This window comes from Micropterus dolomieu, linkage group LG13, assembly GCF_021292245.1.
Source record: "Micropterus dolomieu isolate WLL.071019.BEF.003 ecotype Adirondacks linkage group LG13, ASM2129224v1, whole genome shotgun sequence".
Taxonomy (NCBI): domain Eukaryota; kingdom Metazoa; phylum Chordata; class Actinopteri; order Centrarchiformes; family Centrarchidae; genus Micropterus; species Micropterus dolomieu.
The window spans coordinates 11420871-11432906 of NC_060162.1; the positions used below are offsets into that span (position 1 = coordinate 11420871).

Here is a 12036-nt window from a genome sequence, read left to right on the forward strand (position 1 = left end):
CTTGCTGAACACTGCAAATCACTTCCTGTCGGAGGGGGGAAAAAACCTCCCACTTACAGCACACTAGAACCAATCAATTTTTAAATTCCCCAGTCTGATATTTATTCTCTGCAATTCTGTCCTTCCTATTTGTTTTTCTGAGAAAAAGAAATGAAGAACGTGAGGAAGATTGATTAATTAACTTAACTGTGACATAATTATTCACACTTATTTGCTTGAATTCATGTTATACACAATTCGCATCTTACAAAATGGATGGAACCGACAAAAGTTGGGACAAAAGTCTGAAACACACGATAAACTAATCACAGAGGGGAAAATAAATTAAATAGGTAATGCAAACTAGCATCCATTTAATTGGCAACTACAATCTGAAAGCCAAAATCTTCTCTAAAAAATACATACATCTTTGATTCAAGAACATTTAACATTCACTCTATTTAAATGTTTCCCAAATATGTCACTTTCCTTAAAGGATGTAAAAGAGACCTCTATAAATCATTGTAAGCAACAACACATTTTAGCATGACCAGAAATACGCAATATCATTAATATATTGTCCATGTTAATTTATTATAGCTGCAGAATATGGACAGACTCCTGTTTCTCCATTATGTACTTTCAAAAATCTATGATTAGTTAATACACATTTCTCAAAATATTTATAATCAGGCAGTAATGCAAAAATGAATTTCTTCCATACAATTGTTTAGAGACAATTTGTCTAATGTGTAGCACTAATTCTCTGTCAGTATTCTGCAACAAAGGATTAAAACATTCAGTTCATAACTAGGAAGCAGATACAATCTCTAAAATACCCAGCAATTTGTCCAAGTTGAACTACATGAATGATGCAACTCAAAAAAACAACAATATGAATGACATGTTTCTCAGGCGGAGGAGTCAATGAAACAACCAAAAGCATAAAAGAAATAGCCCACGAGTCTCCTTAAAACCAGCAGCAATGAAGCATTTTTGTCTCCCCGGTAGCGGAAAGCACACAGCCAGACACCATTCATGTAAAATGTCCTCAGGAGCATCTAGCAAAGCCGAGAGACTGACACTCATTCATAAGCAGCTTCCGCTCTCACTCTGCTGCAGATTTCGCACTGCAGTCCCTCCCAACATCTCTCTTTCCTGCCTGGCAAATATAGAAAGAAAAAAAAAAGACAGCACGTCTGCCTTCTCTCCTCAGAAAAAAAGGCAAACACAAAAGCTGGGAAGAAAAGCCAGGCCCTCGCAAATCAAAAGAGGAGGCAAAAAGACAAAGGTGAGTAAACGCAGAGCACAAAAAAACATGCAATATTTAGTCTTTTATGTGAATGAAATAGCAGGCTGGCATACCAATGTTTCTGTGAATGGAAGCAAGGCCTTTCTACCTCTGCAAGGCAATCCCTTGGGATCGCATGGTCTTATCCAATGAGCAGCCAGCTCGATGACTCATTCAGGGGAGGCTTGCAGAATAGTGGAAGAGACCATTCCAGACGCAGGTGTACATTTCGTTTTCTCTCGACTGACCCCCTCAGATTTGAGATGTTTGCATAATGTAACAAGACAATGTTCTGTAAACAAAATAAGAAACAAGAAACATATCCAGGCAAGAAATTACAAGTAAAAATGCCACCCCCATGATTTGGATTATCACCATTATCAGCCCCCCCCCCCCCACACACACACACACACACACACACACATATTCATGTGAACAGTTAAAACTAACACATTTAATTAGTAATTTACTGTTTACATATATATATAAGGGTAGATAGCACAAATGTACTAAAACAACAAATGTATTTTGGGTTGACAAATATGGTTAGATAAGACAATATTTGTCTATTTTATTTGATTTTACTATTAGAATGACCTCATGTATGCAAATATCATATGTATACACTGTTAAAAAAATTCTGTGAAAAAACGTTCTGAAAAAAAAAACGTCCGGCAGCTGGGGCGCCAGAAAAATACTGCAAAACAACAATAAATAACTAACTCGTAAAAATACGGAAATATTCCGGCAGCTGGGGCGCCAGAAAAATACTGTAAAATAGCAGTAAATAACTACCTTGTAAAAGTACGGTAATATTCCATAATGACAATACAGTTTGTACAGTGAGGTGTACAAACATGCAGAAGAAGATCTGTGTGGGCACATGAGACTCTCAGAAAGAGGAGACACCACTGGTAGTAGGCTAACACCAGCTGGTCCAGAAGCTTCATCTTGATGATGGTCGGTTTAAGTCGTATTTTAGGATGAGTCAGGGACACTTTGTTGCAGTCTCCGGGACAATTCAAGTAACTGTAAACTTCCGTCAGCACAACTGCCCGTCTCTCCATTCATTAGATTGGACAATGGGGAAAAAAACGCGAATGACATCGGCCACGAGTTGAATTTTTTTCAACTCCGTGTGCTCAGAGCGCTCATTCAAAAACTCAAGGCGCAGTAGGCGGCCAAAACACGAGGCGCAGGATGCATTAATAGCGTGCAGGACTGCCAAAACAAAAAAATTTTTAAAGGTGCCTCTCACTGCAAAAAACGCATTCTGTCTGATCCGTGGAGGTGGTGGGGGGGGGGTCGCGAAATATTTTCAACTTCAAAAAGGGGTCGGACTGCCAGAAAGGTTAAGAACCCCTGCTCTATATGCACTGTTCCTGAGCTAATGTGAAGGCTACACGACATTTGGAGCACTGTCAGGGGTGGAAATTAACACCCGCCAAGTGCCAAATGCGGGTAGATTTTGCGTTTGGCGGCCAAATGTTGGAAGGCTACCCGCCACATTGGCGGGTAAACTATTCGGTACGATATATGTAAGGGGGTGGGCGTTAGGGGATTGAAGTCGGGGTCAGGAGCCGTCAAGTCGTGTTGGAGTCCCTGGAGTGTTTTTAGCATTTAGCTAGCTAGTTACCACTACAATGTGCATACCTGTCAACCCTCCCGTTTCCCCCGGGCTTCTCCCGTATTTTACCGTTCTCTCCCAGTATCCCCCCGTTAAAATATTTCCTTGCTTTCCGCTGTTTGCTACGTTCCCCTCCGTTAAAGCCAGTGGCAGCATGTAGAACAGCTCACAGCACCCGAGAGACAACAGAGTATTTCACATGCATTTGTACAAGAGATACGTGAGAACCAGAAAAAAGATTTACTACGTGTGAGTAAAAACTACAACCTACAGTCATTTTTGTGCATGAATGGTTGTGATGTTTTTATTAGTACTTAGCATTAATAAATTACAGACCAACGTATACTGTTTTTCTTGCACAAAGATTTAATAAATGAAAACAACCTACAATTAATATTAGGCCTATAGCAGTGATAAACTTTATATGAAAGTTTAATAAATATAGGGGGGGGGGGGGCTGAAGCAGAGCATAAAATAAAACTAATTAATGAGGAGGTTTAAGTTGAATGATAAAGCATGATTAAGAGTGAGCAGTAATGAGATTTAAGCTGAATGATTAATAAGCATCTTGAAAGTTTATATAACAATTTACTGATATGTCTTAAGTACATTTTATAGCAATACATATAGTAATGCTTATTATCTCTGTTAAAAGTACTGAAACAAATGTTTACGTGACATAAAAAGGCAAGTTATTATTTTGGCTTTGGTGAGCCAAAAAGTTAATTTCCACCCCTGAGCACTGTAGCTATTGACTCTGCAGTGGCCTACCACTTTGTGGCTGAGTTTCTGTTGTTCCCATCGCTTCAAATTTCTTATAATACCACTAACAGTTGACCGTGGAATATTTAGTAGTGAGGAAATTTCACAAATGGACTTATTGTACAGGTGGTAACCTATCACAGTACCATGCTTCAATTCACAATTCACTGAGCTCCTGAGAAAGACACATTCTTTCACAAATGTTTGTAGAAGCAGTCTGCATGCCTAGGTGCTCAATTGTATCCACCTGTGGTGATAGAAGTGATTTGAACACTTGAATTCAGTGATTCGGAGGGGTGTCCCAAAACTTTTGGCAATACAATGTATGTCGTTATATCACACAGCCCTATTTATTAATGGCAGTTATACTGTAAATCAAAAACTCTCAAGCTTTTTGGATGTAAAGAGCGGCAAGCAAGTGAAGATCATCTGCCTTTTGCTTATTGCTCACACTTGATGGAAGAGCTGGTGGTGGAGGGGGAGTGGTTATCTGCTCTGTCATTTTTGCAGCCAGGTAGCCACCTAAATTGAATTTTTCCTTAATTCTGTGGAGAGGGCTATCGTCCAACACATCTCCATAATCTGGTCACCATACCATTATTAAGGGAAACTTACTTTATGTCTTGCAGACCTTGGATAAATATGCTGTCTATTATGTTTGCGGTTGTTTATGTTTTCCAAGTGAGCAACCTTGAGAAGCAAAATGGTTTCTTAAGGTCATCCTGAGGTGTTGTTGTGCAAAGTCAGCCAAATCAGAAAATATACTTTTGGCTTGCATACCAAAAACTTGCAAACAAATGGATTCATTAGGACTGCCAAGAAACACTTGCATATATTCTACAGTGAGTGAGCTATGGCCACCCTTTGTTTGTTGTTTGAATAGGTATTATTCAAACCATTTTAAGAAAACGAGTTTCAATTCACATTGAATTTCAGGTAAACTCTCTGCTTGAGTTGTGTTTGTATCACATTCCCACTTGTCTTTCTACTTACACACATTTGCATCTATTTTGTATACCAACTTAATTTAGAAATTGTTGACCTAATTCAGCAATCAGCTGTAGCACTCCTGGGGTAGAACTAGAAGAAAGAAAAGGAACATGGATGCACAGCACAGGGAATCACATACAGCTGTGACAACATTTACCGGATACAAAGAACTTGCTTTAGAAGTCGTAAAATGTCATATTGAATCCAGAAAATTATGAAGTCTGTGGATTGTCCATGAAGTTCACTCTATGTAAAATCACCATTTTGGATGTACCATTATCCCCTCTCCTTTGCCTTTCATGTCTCTCTCTACAGTCCTATCAAAGCTAAATGCCAGTATTTTAAGAAATACTTTGCAATTACTTCACATTCATGTTCCACTTTAATCATGGAGCTGTGTCTAACAGTGTCCAAAATGTTCTTGATGTCGAACCAGTTGTGTTTCTAATGAATAGATCTGAAAATGTCGTCAATAAGGTAAATAAAAACTAGTTCAGAAGAACAGTTCTTTACACTGAAATGTTTGACTTTTGTGGCTTATTTGTTGTGAGCATGGAACTGAATAAATGGTCTATAAATAGTATCAGATGTGGGTATTTATATTGTGGTGGTAATTTAAAAGGTCTGAGTTTTCTCAAATTAAGTTAATTTAAGGAAGTCTGAAAATGTCACAAATAGTACAAGATAACTCAAAAAGGGTTTCCGGTCTAAGATTAATGGATATATATTACTCTAATGTAAAATGTGAACATGTGGTAATTTTTAATTAAGAGAAAAAACTGATTTAAATATGTTGGTTTGATAATACACCTATAGCTAAGACTCTTCAATCGAAGTATCTGTAAAATGGCATTAAAATTCATTTTTAATCACAAAACCATAATTTTACAGGAAGTTTACATTTATTTTTTAAGCCCATTAAAAGGTGTGGACACCTGTCATTTAACAATAAATTAAATATTACCTTTCTGTAATTTTACCACTTTTGGGTAATTATTAATATTTTAATCTAACTTGTAATCTAAGCATTATGATAAAAGTCAACATCTGTGAAATTACAGTAATTATGTCTGTTTTCAATGCTCAAAACTGTGTTTTGACAGTTTGTTGACATTATACACTGATTAAAATAACATGTATTCAATGTTTTTATTTTCCAAATATTCATAATTAAAGGAGATATGTGTCAATTAACAAGCAAATCTATGTCAAATTACAGAACACATGTTTTTTGTTACGGTTAACTGTTACTAATTGTACCAAGTTTAAGAAATGTTTTTACAGAATTAAACTTAAATTTAACAGTTTTTTCTTTTAAATAAGACAAATAATATTTGTGAAAATACGGTAAATTCCTGAATGTATAGGAACAGTTTGTTTATGTCAACAAAAACAATATTTTCTTTAAAATAACAGAAATGTTATGGTTATTCACAGCTACAGGTTTTTCACGTTATTTTACATTAGACATGTAAATTCACAGTTTATTTTTGTAATTTTTGGACATTTTCATGTATTTCAAAAATACAGGAATAATCTGTGAAATAAAAAGGAATAAAACTGTAAAATTACAGATGTTTTTTACAGTGTACATCATCAAGTCCTAAATGCCACCCGATGAATTTATATTAGCCTTTGCAATTTTATTACCCTCTGAAACAATCATTATTAATTCTTTAATACATAACGTCTTCTTCTTTTGCTGATTCCAAAAATATCAGCCGATACACTGGTTAAATTATAAGCAAACACTACTGGTCAAGCAAGTGTTTGTTTGTATTTTTTATTAGTCTTACCTTGCTAGTACACCAAATGAAAACTTTTTCGAACTAGGAAACAACTCCGTAATTACCGTAAAATGTAAATTTGCTGCAGTTTTGTTTGAAAGGTTTGATATTATGCAATGGACTAAAAACATCATCATCTTACAGTTTTATGCTATTGTCTTGCAGTTATTCTTTCTATAAACTTAAATATGTGCCACAACTGGCTTTCAACAATATTAAACAAAAAATAATGCATGATCAGTGCAAGCTGAGTCAGTACCGTATGGAGGCTCAGGAGTGTCAATATTAAAAAATCAAATTGCAAATTGAACTTTAATTTGATGATTTAATTTTCATTTATAATTTTTGAAATATCACTAGTGCCAATATAAAATTGGAACATCTAACTACACAGTCAAATCATTTTCAGCTATATATGGCAGTAAAAGTAAACCTTTACTTATACTGCCATATTTATAATCAAATTTAATGTGAAATAGAAGCAGCATTTATATTTTCAAATTGGCAAACAACAACATGAAAAATTCAAATTCAAACTGGGCTTGAATTGACATTGTGATTTAGTTAAAATGTAATAAAAATAGAATGGATTTTGTATAATCTGTTAAAGTCACCCATCAAGAGCAGGACATAAAATGCAAATCTCATAAATTCCTCCTCCAAACAGTGATTGTCCAATAATGGCTTCGCAATCACACCTAGGTATGGCGGGTCTGTCAATCTTCGGATTTGTCCCTTGGATGTATTGACAGAGCTGAATACAGGGCAGCTACTCAGCTTTACTGACAATTTGCCCCAGTGGCCAACTGCGACACTGAAACAAAGAAGTTCCTTATGCTGCTGCTGCTAACAAGGTCAGCTGCTAACAAGTGACAAAAGTCTGCTTAATACCCCTGAAAAAGGGTGTGGCCCTACAGCTGAATTGGACTGAGTAGCCTTGCTTCACAGTGAAGCCATGGGGACAGAAGCAAAGAAATCTCTACTCACGCATTGTAGTAATCTGTAAGCAGGTGTCCAGTAAGTAGTCAGAGATCCTGAGGCACTGAGAGCCCACCCACTGTGGAGAGAAACATGAGGGGGCTGAGTTGAAAAGAAAAGGTGGGAATATTTTAAATTAATCATGGGTATTAACTAAGAACATTCACAATATATAACCTAAGTTACCATGATTAACACGCAAAGCCTTTAATAGATGGAAGAATAACTACTTGTGATAAGTAAGAACAAATGTTCCATTGCAGCTAAACATGCAATATAATATCAGTTGTCCACCTAATGTGGCAGACATACATTAAGAGTGAATGAGAAATGAGACAGAGGGAAATGCATCCATTGGAAAGCAGCAGACACTTCTCCACTTGACTACTGTTGCCAGGTTACCAAAAACATTCAAAAAAGCAAGAGTTATTTTCAGACTATCTAGAAGCAAAATAACCAATGTTACAGAAAGGGCAGACACAGGCAACTAGTAAAATGTGACAATTTTCTTGTTTTAATAAAAGAAGGATTATTCAGAAACAGCAATGAAAAGCTCCAGAGATCTGTCTCATTTAACATTCACAATTAAACATGAACATATGGTACAGATTATCAGACTATGAGCAATATTGTTAAAGACAAATTCGCAGCATTTAATTTATTTGTCCTGTCAAATGTATTTTAAATAAGCTTTTCTTTGAGGCCTTCAATTTTCATTTTCACTTCTACAACTGCAGCGGGCCTTTTATCCAACCCACAGTCTAACATTACAAGTGCCAAACTAGACCTGGAAGACCGTCGGGCATTCATATTCAGCATGTCATCTTCCCAGATAACTCGAATGTTTCACTGGGTTGCAGACATGAAAACTACCAACCACCTCTGATGCACAGTTAATTGTGGATCCATACCTGCTTCCACAAGGTTTTGTGTCAAAAACAAGTCCCTGAAGTTGAAATGATATTAAACAGAAACTGCTACCAAGCCACCTGAGACATTTGAAATTCTCTCTCTTCACCCAAGCATCCAGAGCATGTGTAAGTCTGATAAGACAAATACAATGTTACTCTGGAGCAATCTACACTTTTGTTGTTTCTCAAGCACTTTACTCAACGTAACTAAAGCAGAGAACTCCTCAAACAAGTGAGTTGTTATCTCAGCAAGGCTACACTGAGGGACTGGGTCATGTACCAGGGCAAACTCCAACAAAGCAGCAGCAAGGGGACTTGCGCATGAGTTAAATACTGACATTATCTAACGTCTCTCTCGCAGCAAAACCATGTTTTTGAGAAAGTATTTATGATTTCCCATACTGCGTGTAAAACGGAGATTTGATGGTACAATCAGAGTGGAATATGAAGAGAAGACAGGACCTTAAGATGTTCTGTGAGGCTGTAGTTACACACAATGGTGCATGCTAAGATGCAGCTGGTAAGAAGGTATAATGTTCACCATCCTGGGTAGCATGCTAAAATTTGCTTATTAGCGCTAAACACAAAGACACAGCTGAGGCTCATGGGAATGTCATTAGTTTAGCAGACGGACCAGATGTTTGGCATGAGACAAAATAAAAATAAACCAAACTAAAAACTATGTTCATTGCTTCTGTTTGCTGCATCTCATTTGGTTACATCCCACTAACACTTCTGTTACAAGTGAATTACTGATGATAACATATAGTCAGCCCCATGTATATTCAGTATTATATGGGCCGGACACACATCTTTATTTGATGAAAATATAAATAAAAGTTACACAACATTTGGCTACCATTATATTCACACTGACTGGAATGGCGTTTAATTTTCTTGCCCTAAATCCATGACTTAACATTAGCCTGTTTGTAACCATATGTCAACAGCATTATGACTGTGGTTATACAACTGTGTGTCATGTTTCTTAAAAGCTCAATGAAACACAATATGATGAATAGCAAAGGGAAACAATGTTGATTGCCTACTTGAAGAGAGCAGAGTGATGTAAGAATTTCCTGTGTGGACAGTAACATCCACAGCCTTGAGAGCTCATTTTCATAATCATGTCTGGGGCATAAGCTTTCTGTGAATGGTTCATTAAAAAAGCAGCAGCAGCGGAAGCACAAGAGGTTCATATATGCATAAGTGTATGTGTGGGTGAATGTGTCTGTAACCCTATAGGCACCGTGACCTTACATTCTATACGCCATGCAAGCCAATCTTGTAAATCAACTAACCAAATACTGGTAATAAGGAAATGTATTCAAGAAATAAGTAATAGCCATTTTTAATTTAAATTCTTTAGTGGATACAGCACACCTCATGTGTTGATTGTTACTGTATTATTAACACAGTAGCCTACAAGTGCAGTAAAAGATGTGTTGAAACATCATCGAAACTGGCTGTTATTGCTAATGATCCTCTATTTTATGTGATAGAGATGAAGTGGTCATGTCTTTAAAAATTACATATATTCTGTGACCATGCAAGCCCATCTCTCACACCAAAGGCATGTGTCTTATCCACTGCTCCATCACCACCCCAATTAATAAGTCAAATGCCTTGACACAAAAATGAAATAAAATAAAAAAAACTGGCCCGTGTTGGGGGCAACACGGGCCAGTGCCTCTGTAACGCAGACCTTGGACGCCCCTATGGCCCCCCTCTGAACAAAAAGTCTACAATAATAATAGCAATATATCTTCCTTGCAACGATATGGTGCTAATGCGAAAAAGGGAACAAATGTGTCTCAACTTGGTGGTGCCCAGGAAGCGGAAGGAGTCCACAGTGGCGACTGGGGAGTCACACAGGATGATGGGGGAGGGTAGGGCTGTGCTCTTTTGAAAATCTACAACCATCTCCACTGTCTTCTGAACTTTTAGCTCCAGACTGTTCTGGCTGCACCAGGTCACCAGATGGTCAATCTCCCACCTGTAGGCAGACTCATCCCCCCAGAGAGGCGCCCAATGAGGGTGCTGTCATCCGCAAACTTCAGGAGCTTGACGGACTGGTGACTGGAGGTGCAGCTGTTGGTGTACAGGGCAATATTATGTATCTGCAGTACCGGAAACTGCAGTTTCAGGACCCCTGCAATCCTGGGACTTCAGTTCTTTTGCGACAGCGCAATCTAGTGGACTGGTGGTGGTAATGCACAGCAACACAAAAGAGGTTAACGCTGGCTGCTAGCACGTTGGCTGTGAGGCCGATTTGCTAGCTGGCAGTGTCAAGGTAAACAAGGGTCCTAGAAATGCAGTTCCGGTCCTAGGATTGCGGTCCTGAAACTGCAGCCTCTGGCACTGCAGCTACATACTACTCATACAGGGACAAGAGCAGAGGGGAAAGAACGCAGCCCTGAGGGGATCCGGTGCTGATGGTCCTGGAGTCAGAAACATGTTTTCCCAGTCATCATGTATAACCAATAAAAAGCATGCTCGTATTTTTTAATTTAAACCGAATTATATCATTGGTCAAGCCCAAGTGTGGAAAGCACTTAACAGTCTGCCCTTAATGTTGGTCATCTCATAACCCAGTGCTAAATCAAGCGGACTGTGAGAATAAGTCAGTTGTCGTAGCTCAAAATGAGTAAGAGAAGTGGTTGTAAACGCAAAGGAAACAGAGAAGAAGAGGAGAGGGAGGTGTCTTTATTGTGACATGTGTCATCTATTATCCAGGAGCCAGGAAGAGAATCAGGGTGAAGAAGTTGTGGAAGATTCTGTGCTTGTAATCTGTCAATGTGAGCTGGACTGTGAACCTAAACTAGAGAAACAGCTGTGGGGAGAGAAGAGGGAACTTACTGGCGGGAAGAGCTAAAGCGGTTGTGACTGTCATTAAATTTTAAAGTAAAAAAGGTCTGCCTTTACGTGGCGACGAGGTAGCCTTTTGTGTTTGTGTGTGAGTTATGGAAGAATCTTCTTCATGTAACTGGATTAGAAGTGAGGCAGTTTGTGTTTACATAATGCCAGTGATTTACTGTAAGCAATGGAATGTATTGATATTGTTGCTACTAGTCCAGGAAAGCATTGTTGCAATCATGTAGTGTAAATCCTGTATGATGGAGGATGTGTACAGGTGTTAGTCAGGTTAAGTCCTGAAGAGTCTAACCGATATGGGTTTTTGGAGGCAAATGCAGATATTAAAGTGAAAAAGAGAATTTTTAAGCTGATATTTTGATTTTGAAAATGTTTGGATAGAAGACCCCATTACTACTAGCTACTAGTAGGCCAATATTGAAAGCTGTGGGCTATAATACCTTTTCCTAAATGGATTATGTTAAAAAAAATAACTTAATAAATATTTCCTGCTAGAACATGCAGAGATAGCGAGAGAGAATAAGCATATTCACATCTAGTTTATTCTTGTGCCAGCACTCTTTAATTTTAAAGCTAAAGGAAACCATTTCTCAATCACTACATGATTGTCTACAACTACTTTGGGATTTCAAACTGTTGTACATTTGAAAGAGGAGCTAGATAACTTTGTTTGGCTGGAAGCTGTATAAGGTTCAGCTTACTTTTATTTATATGTTGGACTATAACTACAGACACGCAGATTCGCAGATATATTTAGAATAAGTTAAACACTATAATTTAACCATGTTAGTGTTCTTCAAAGCATGAACATGGAATTAACTAGCTGGCCAAACAAGT

The 12036-nt window shown here is 37.7% G+C and overlaps 1 protein-coding gene across 3 annotated transcripts in view; it reads right to left on the minus strand.

Annotated features, from left to right (window-relative positions):
- shc3 (SHC (Src homology 2 domain containing) transforming protein 3) overlaps positions 1-7781 on the minus strand; it is a 26839-nt gene extending 19058 nt beyond the window's left edge. The window contains exons 1-3 of one of the 3 annotated variants that reach the window (XM_046066496.1): positions 7727-7781; positions 7424-7493; positions 1345-1562 (exon numbers count right to left, since the gene is read on the minus strand). The gene's annotated coding sequence lies outside the window, so the exon portion shown is untranslated. Of the gene's footprint in view, positions 1-1344; positions 1563-7423; positions 7494-7600 lie in introns of all 3 variants that reach the window. The other 2 variants (XM_046066497.1, XM_046066495.1) reach the window with 2 other exon arrangements.
- Between the last annotated feature and the right edge of the window lie 4255 nt (positions 7782-12036).